This window comes from Moschus berezovskii, chromosome 3, assembly GCF_049115385.1.
Source record: "Moschus berezovskii isolate FMDL1 chromosome 3, NW_MosBer_1.0, whole genome shotgun sequence".
Lineage (NCBI taxonomy): Eukaryota > Metazoa > Chordata > Mammalia > Artiodactyla > Moschidae > Moschus > Moschus berezovskii.
Window position 1 is genome coordinate 74,163,970 of NC_142462.1, and position 8,677 is coordinate 74,172,646.

The window sequence follows — 8,677 nt, forward strand, 5'->3', positions numbered from 1 at the left end:
TGAAGCATTTTCTCCATACCAGGCACAATTCTAGGTTCTGGAATATGACAGCAGACAAAAGAGAGAAAAATATCTGCCCTCATGGAATTTACATTCTGGGAGATAGGGAAAGATACAGACAGTAAACAAATCATAACATGCTAGAAAGTAAGAAGTACTATGAAGAAAACCAAAGCAGAGAAGGGGGAGCAGCTTGGTTCCAGCATCCTGAGTTGTTCTTGGCCCACAGAAGGGGCTCCACATGTAACTGAGATGCAGCAGTCAAGAGTTCAGTGCCTTCCTCACAAGCCAGTGTCTGGCATTTGAAACTTTAGAGGCTTAACATCCTGTGTCCTAATTGTTTCAAGCAGCACCAAAGAGATGCTAACAAAGCATAAAGATAAGACTCCCAATTTGAAAGTTTGTTGAACAGATAAATATATCAATAAACATTTAACATAGTTCCAAGAATCAAGAACCATGAAGAAGAATAAGTGGGGTAATGGGATAGTAAGTTTTGTGAGATAGTTTAGAAAAGGGCAGTAGGGAAGACCTCTCTGAACAGAAACCCGAATAAATGAGGGGTAAAAACACTCTAAGTATTTTGGGAAAGTTACTTTAGGCAGAGAGAAAAAAGTGTTCAAACTAAGATGGGAAAGCGCTTTGTACACTTGAAGAAGAACAAGGAGGCCACTATGGAGTGGCTGACATGAGGAATGACAATCTTTCTTTCAGGGACTCTCTGACCCACCATTTATTTAACTTTAACATATGCAAAACCAGTGAGTGCGATTAAAAAATGTGGGTAGGAACTATGCAAAGACACGACAAAACCCAGCCAACCATGAAACACATGAAACTTTCCCTGACATTAGTCTTATGACTAAATCCCACAAGAAGTGCCCTTCGTTTGGTTTTATCCACAAAGCCAGAAAGTTCTAAGGAGGCCGGTTTGAGCCCAGTCATTTCGACACTGTTTGCTTACTTAACCATTGCCAGTTTTTGCTGCTTGCTTATCTTACTGCTGCCAATTTTACAACAACTCTGATTTTTCAGCCAATTTGTTTATTGGTCATCTCACTCCCTGAGCTTTGTCAGAGTTACCTGTAAAGTATAAGAGGCATAATGCATTCAGATAAGGGAAGTTCGGCAGAGTCATGCCTGGGGTTTTTTGGGGTTTTTTTGAGAGAAAGCTACATTAAGAGAGGGGTGCTTGGTGAAAAGTAATGAGTTGTGATGGGAGTGAAGAAGAGCCAATCAAGAATTTTTTGGCAAGAGGAGAAAATGCTCAATGTCTTCATTTCGACCAGGCACATTTCTCCCTAAAAGGCAAATTATAAAACTTTGAGCAGGTAGTTGTTTCTGCTGAATTCTCTCAACCACCAACAGTACAATACTATAGAGCATGAAGCCATGTGTTTGAGGGTCCTTCCTCTATTAACAGTGCCAGACAAAATTTACTCTGTACATTTTAAGTAGTAGCCAAATCCTGCTTCATTGCTTGAAAAAACTGCATTGTTTTGTTTTGTGAATTGATCTGAAGTATACAGAGGAGTTGATTACACAGAGAAAATGGCTTCTTAATGTGTGTATATGTGTTCCCGAAAAGACATGGACAAAAATATTATATTGGTACTATTTATAATAGGCTCGGAGAAGGCAATGGCAAGCCACTCCAGTACTCTTGCCTGGAAAATCCCATGGATGGAGGAGCCTGGTAGGCTGCAGTCCGTGGGGTCGCTAACGGTCGGACACGACTGAGCGACTTCACTTTCAATTTTCACTTTCACACATTGGAGAAGGAAATGGCAACCCACTCCAGTGTTCTTGCCTGGAGAATCCCAGGGACAGGGGAACCTGGTGGGCTTCCATCTATGGGGTCACACAGAGTCGGACACGACTGAAGTGACTTAGCAGCAGCATTCATAATAGGCTAAAGTAGGTAAATATATCAAATGCCCAGCAATAGTAGATTGGATAAACTATAGTATATTCTTTAAAAATATGTACAACTATAAAAAAATAAAAAATTAATGCTACACACAGCAACTGAAAATGTTGAATGAAAAAAAATAGTACATAATATATGATTTCATTTATATAAAAATCAAAAACAGGAAAAACCTATTAATGGTGATTTTGGTTGATTACAGAAATAGCTTTACAGTGGAAATTTTCTGTATGATGCAAGGAGTTCAGATTGATGCCCTGTGACAACCTAGATGGGTGGGATTGGGTAGGAGGTAGAAAAGGAGGTTCAAGAGGAAGATCACAAGTATACTTATGGCTGATTCATGTTGATGTTTGGCAGAGATCAACACTATTGTAAAGCAATTATCCTCCAAAGTAAAAAATAGTAAATTAATGGCTTCAAACTTCGAAGCCCCTTGCATCTCACCCCTTGAAATTAGACTGGCTTTGTGACTTGCTTTGATGAATAAAATGTGACAAAGTGGTATCAATATTGAGCCTGTGTGTGTTAGTTGCTCAGTCATATCTGACTCTTTCAACCCTTTGGACTATAGCCCACCAGGCTCCTCTGTCCATGGGATTCTCTAAGCAAGAATACTGGAGTGAGTTGCCATTTCCTTCTCCAGGGGATCTGCCCGACCCACTGATCAAACTGGCATCTCCAAGTCTCCTGCGTGCAGGCAGATTCTTTACCTGCTGAGCCATTGGGGAAGCCCATAGTACTGAGCTGAGGCCTGAAGAAATCTTGCAACTTCTATTCCTGCTACTGCTGCAATTCTGCCACTAGGAGAACAAGCCTCAGTTGGCTTGTTTTGGGGATTATATGGAGGAGAACCTTGACACTCTAGCCAACCTACCCCCAGGCAGTCTAGCAGCCACCTTCTGATGCAGGAACAAATCTCTGTAGCCCCTTTAAGATTATCTGAGCCATATCCAGATCAAGAAGAGAACTTCCCAGCTGAGTTGAACCCAAATTGCCAACCCACAGAATTATAAGTGACTGTTGTCTGAAGCCACTTAGTTTTGGAGCGTATCTAACAGATACAGTGGTAGAAGAGACAGCAGTAATTGGGATACCTGTAACAGTGCCTTCTAGTGTGTTTACATCAATAATATCCTATTTCCTGATCCAAATTTTGAATGCACATATGCATTCACACTAAAATTCACTGAACTGTATAATTATGATATTTGTGCATATATACATATATACATAACATGTATATTTTACTTCAGTTTAAAAAGTAGAAAGAAAATAAAATCTTTATGTACTGTTATGGTATAATTTCCTAGATATATAGTTAAGGAAGAAAATAAGAAATCAGAAGAGGGCATATGGTATCTACTATTTATGTAAAAAGAAGAACAAAGAATATGTGCATCTGCTTATGTGTGTATATGTGTGTGTGACTTCTTTACTTGTATATGCATCCTGTGTATCTTTAAATATACATAAGAAACTCAATAATACTGCTTCATGCTTCCTTCAAGAGGGGAATGGGTAACTAGGGGGTGGAATAGGAATACAGAGACAATTTTCACTGCCTATTATTTTACACTTTTTGAATATGAACCACACAAGCTTATCACCTTGTTTTAAATTTAATAATTGAATTATAACTCTAAAAGACCATTCTCCTAGGTATTCTACTGTAAAAGACCACATAAAATCAGAGGAAGCAAATATCAAGAGAGATGCTAGAGAAATACTCAGTTACATGAGGTCAAGAGGAAGGATTTGGTATGGGAAATAAAATATCACTCTCACAGCTGTAATTTGCCACCCAAGTCTGCGATCAAGAAAAACCAGCCCTTGGATTTGAATTGTTTTACATGGCAGTTATATGGGCTTGCTCATAACTTAGTGGAATAAAGATGAAAGAATGAGTTCAGAGAACTGATTAGAAACTGAAAATATGCCTATAAATTTACAGTTATCTCTTTGTGTCAACAGTTCCACAACTAAGGATCAACCAGCCACAGGTTGTGTAGCACAGTAGCATGTATTTATAGAAAAAAAAAATTGTGCAAAAGTGATTTGAACCCACAAAATTCAAACCCATATTGTTCAACTAGAGTGTGTTTCTAAGAGAGATTCCAGAGAGCTTACTTGACCCCTCTACCACATGAGGAAACAGTGAGAAGGCACTGTCTGTGAACCAGACCCTAAATCTGCCAGCATCTTGATCTTGGACCTCCCAGGCTTCAGAACTGCGAGAAATAAATTTCTGTTGTTTTTACACCACTCTTTCTATTGTGTTCTGTGATAGCAGCCTTCCCAAATGGACTGACACCTCTCCTTTTATTATTTTTCTTGCAAGGAGTCACTTCTCTGCTCCCATGGTATTCGGCTAATAGTCTTTGTTGGGGGTCTCACCCAAGCAGCGTGGCTTCAGAGCCTGCATATTTAACTGCTATATGCTATTGTTTTCCACACTGAAGGAAAAGTAGGAGGCTGAGAAATGATCAACACAGGGACCAATTCTCATCTTTAAAAAGGGTTAGATAAAGGCTTGGTTGATGTAGGATTCTTTCAATCATAGAAAAAGATCAATGCATATATTTTGTTTAAGATATTCACCGAGACTTCCTAAACTACCAGAAAAAAAACCTTTATAATTGTTGAATCTTGCTCTTTGCTTCAGCTACGTAATCTTGGCCTTTACGGTTCCCTGAGGAATTTTGGAGCTGAAACCCAGTGTATTTTCTCACCATCATCCTCTACAGAGGTCCCTGCAGCATAGGGCATTTGCAAAGAGCTAAATGGAAGGGGTCTGGCAGGGCTTTCAAGAGCCTGTCTGATCTTCCTTGCAGCCTCTCCTTGATCACCAGAAAAAGGGATGCCCACTAGAGAGCTACCATTAAAAATTAGAGTTTAGCATACATTTTGATATTATCAAACCATGTTCTAGGCTCACCCTGTTGCTTTCAGAGAATTGCATTGGCCCCCCAGATACTTCACTGCTTTTCACTGATACATGGGATTACAGAGGAGCACACTAGGCTACAGATTCATTTGAATCAAGGAGAGGCAGCCTACACTTACAAAGTACTTGTGCCTTGGAGCAGCATGGGCAGTGGCCCGGCCTGATGAGACAGGGTCAGTAATACTGCCCACAGGCTCCAACATGGGACAATATCACTGGCTATTCAATGCGGTTCCTCCCCCATCTCCACTCCTAATTCTCTTCCTTTCCTTACCACTCTAGTATATCATTATTTAACCTTTGAATCTACATTCAATTTATCTGTGTAGACGTCATGTTGCATAAAATATAGAGAGTAGATGTTTTGTGTGTGTGTTTAATGATTGTCATGGTGTTACACTATTAATCATTTTCCTTTTTGTGTGTCACCCCATATTATAAAATCTAACCTTGTTGCTTCATCTACACTTAGTCCATTATTGTTGATGGTATATCCGCGTTTCATTTACACATTCTCGTGTTGATCTCCAACTCCTTCAAACCATCTTGCTATGACCTTTGGTAACATGCATGAACTGGGATTGTTCTCTAACTTTGAAGTCAGACTTGGCACAGAATTATATTCAGGGAAGCACTATTTTGATAAACTAACTGAAAAGCTGTTTAAATACTTTACATATATTGTTTTGCCTGTTTAACTCTCATTCAAATCTGCCTTTAGAATTTTTGATCTTTTTTTACTGCCGCCCTCCCCCTTTTCTAGGTCATTCTTTCTATTATTTCTCTTCCATTTCCAATAGAATACGATCTTTCATTTCACCCTCATTCTCTGTCCATTCATATCCCTCCTTATCTTAGCCAGGAGCCAGGTAGGTGGAGGAACCATAAAGGAAAGCTTGACATTTACTTTTCCCCCAACTCTTTCTTTTGAGTCTCTGTTGGCTTTCTCTATAAGAAATGACAGTTCTGACTGGGGAAGTTTGCTTTTCACTATGACTGTACTGTCTTTAGGCCAACTGAAAAGATGTTTAAGAATGATGTGTGGCCGCTGGTCATATGCATTAATTTATTCCTGCTGATTTTATTTTATTTGATGTCTGATCTTATTTATTTGTTACTCTTAGAACATCTCAGTTTTGACTGGACTCAGACTTAGAAGCTCTCAGAGAGGACAGCCTCCGTCTCTTGGCAATCTGTTTCTGCTGTTTTTCTTTGGCCTCCTTCATTCTCTTGGTCAAAAGTTTAGCATATTCTGCAGCCTCCTCTTTATTTTTCTTAGTACGCTGTTTCTTCAGAGCAATACACCGGTGTTTGTGTTGCAGAACTCGTGGAGTCACAAGACGCTGAATCTTGGGTGCTTCAGTCCTAGATTCAGTTCAGTTCAGTTCAGTCGCTCAGTCGTGTCTGACTCTTTGCGACCCCATGAATCACAGCATGCCAGGCCTCCCTGTCCATCACCAACTCCCAGAGTTCACGCAAGCTCATGTCCATCAAGTCGGTGATGCCATCCAGCCTTCTCATTCTCTGTCGTCCCCTCCTCCTCCCAACCCCAATCCTTCCCAGCATCAGAGTCTTTTCCAGTGAGTCAACTCGTCGCATGAGGTGGCCAAAGTATTGGAGCTTCAGCTTTAACATCAGTCCTTCCAATGAACACCCAGGATTGATCTCCTTTAGAATGGACTGGTTGGATCTCCTAGCAGTCCAAGGGACTTTCAAGAGTCTTCTCCAGCACCACAGTTCAAAAGCATCAATTCTTCGGTGCTCAGCTTTCTTCTTACTGTCTTTGCTTAGGGGCTTTTGCACAACATACTGGCAGACATCATCTTCTTTAGATAGATTGAAAAGTTTGCGGATTCTGCTAGCTCTTTTGGGACCCAGGCGATGAGGCACTGTAGCATCAGTGAGTCCAGGGATATCCTTCTCCCCTCTTTTCATGATGACCAAATTGAGGACACTCAGTCGGCATCCACAGTGCAGCCCCGTGCAGATTTGCGCTTTCTCTCTCCAGTCCTCCTTGGTCTGTACCAGGAATGCCCCTTACTCAGTAGCAGGCTAACTCGGCCATGGGTCAAGACACCCTGCTTCATGGGGAAACCCTGCTTATCATTCCCGCCACTGATTCGGACCACATAACCCTTCCATTCTTCACCCAGAGCGTCAGCAGCAACTTCTGTGGCCATATGCTTCACGTAGAAGGTACAAAGTTTTCATTCATCGTCCACTTCAATGAGCTTCTGGCAGCAAAAGCTGGGAAAGAGATGTTCAGCTTCATTCTGAAGCGGCCGACAGCCTCAGATTTTAAATGAACTAAATGTATGTTCACTTGACATATCACATAAGATATGATAGACTTCCACTAGGAGCCCTGAGCACTCCAATCACTACTTACTTCACAAATGAATGCCTGCCCCTCAGCACCCCTGGCACTCCCAAGACCCAGACTCTGCTCTAAGAAAAGAGTATAACAATCATTACTTTCTAACATACTCTATTGTTTATATATTCATCATCTTTAGTTCTTGTCTGCAACTCTTTGGTCCCTAAGAGCAAATATCTGTGTCTACTGTGTTCTCTGCTGTTTTCATAGCACAGAGAACAGTATCTACCCAGCATGTAGTACAAACTTCTGATAAACAGTGGATGAATACATGACTGAGTGAATGCCCTCCAGTGCTGCTCCCTGACCTTTAGAGAGTTACTTCTCTGGGACACTTCCATAAATCCCACAGAAAGTTCTTCCTGGGAGCATCAGCCTTGACCTCCCTCAATTCTCCTCCAAACGGCACCTTATAGCACTTCCTCGGTGTCTCCAACTGGGAAGTCTCTTTCTGTTGAAGTCTCCTCATCTGCAAGGAAGCCCTCCTGAGTGGAGTTCATTTTCAAATAACCTGCAGATCCAGCCCCTGCCAGGAGACTCATGTCCAATCCATAAGAAACAGGCCCCTCTGACCCGCCTTCCAGGGAGACCCAGCTTGCTCTCAGCACACCCTCTCCTGCTTGCTCATCACAACTCAAATGGCCCCCAGCGGCCTTTAACTTGAGTCTACCGGGCACATAACCTCACCAGCTCCCACTATCTCAAGGCTGCAGGTTCTTCAGGCCTTTCTCAGGAGATATTTATAGAAGAAAACACACCCTCCTTTCCCCCATGAGGGTGGGGACAATGGGGAAGACACCAAACTCTATTACCTGGTCTCCTCAGCCTCAACACTTTGATATATTCAAGAAATCACTAAAAATGTTCAGACACCACCTTTTGCAAATCCTGTAAATTTGGGGCCTTCCAAAAAAAAAAAAAAGTTATTCATTGTTTATCTGAAATTCAAATTTAACTGAGAAAGTTTTATTTGGCAACCTTATACACAGCAGGTGTAGTTCTCATGTTGAAATGAGGACTGTTAATATCTATTGTTTTTCTTCGACCTTCAGCCCCCAAACAAAAATCTGCCAAATAAGTACATCCACAGAACACCTAAACCATATAGCACTAAACCATAAACATAGTGCTAAACCATATAGCACTCCCCAGGTGTTATGGATCCCATTTATATTATTCTTTGCTCTCTTCTGTCACTCTGTATCTATACAACTAGATTTTATTCATTTCTGTATTTTTATCTACTAGAACGGATTCTTCAGTATGCAATGTCTCTAAAGTTCATGCCTTTGGGAGAAGTCATATTGAAACTTTTTATATGGTGGAGGTGGACATTATTAATATTAAACTTCAGAAACTCTTAAGCAAATTTTTCTCTTTCATTGAGAATTGTTTGCTCAAATATTTGGTGTAGTTTCCAGCC

General features: G+C 40.9%; 1 pseudogene; it reads right to left on the reverse strand.

The window, feature by feature from the left end:
- Positions 1-6,007: 6,007 nt before the first annotated feature.
- LOC129551947 (small ribosomal subunit protein eS6-like) lies at positions 6,008-7,149 on the reverse strand (annotated as a pseudogene).
- Between the last annotated feature and the right edge of the window lie 1,528 nt (positions 7,150-8,677).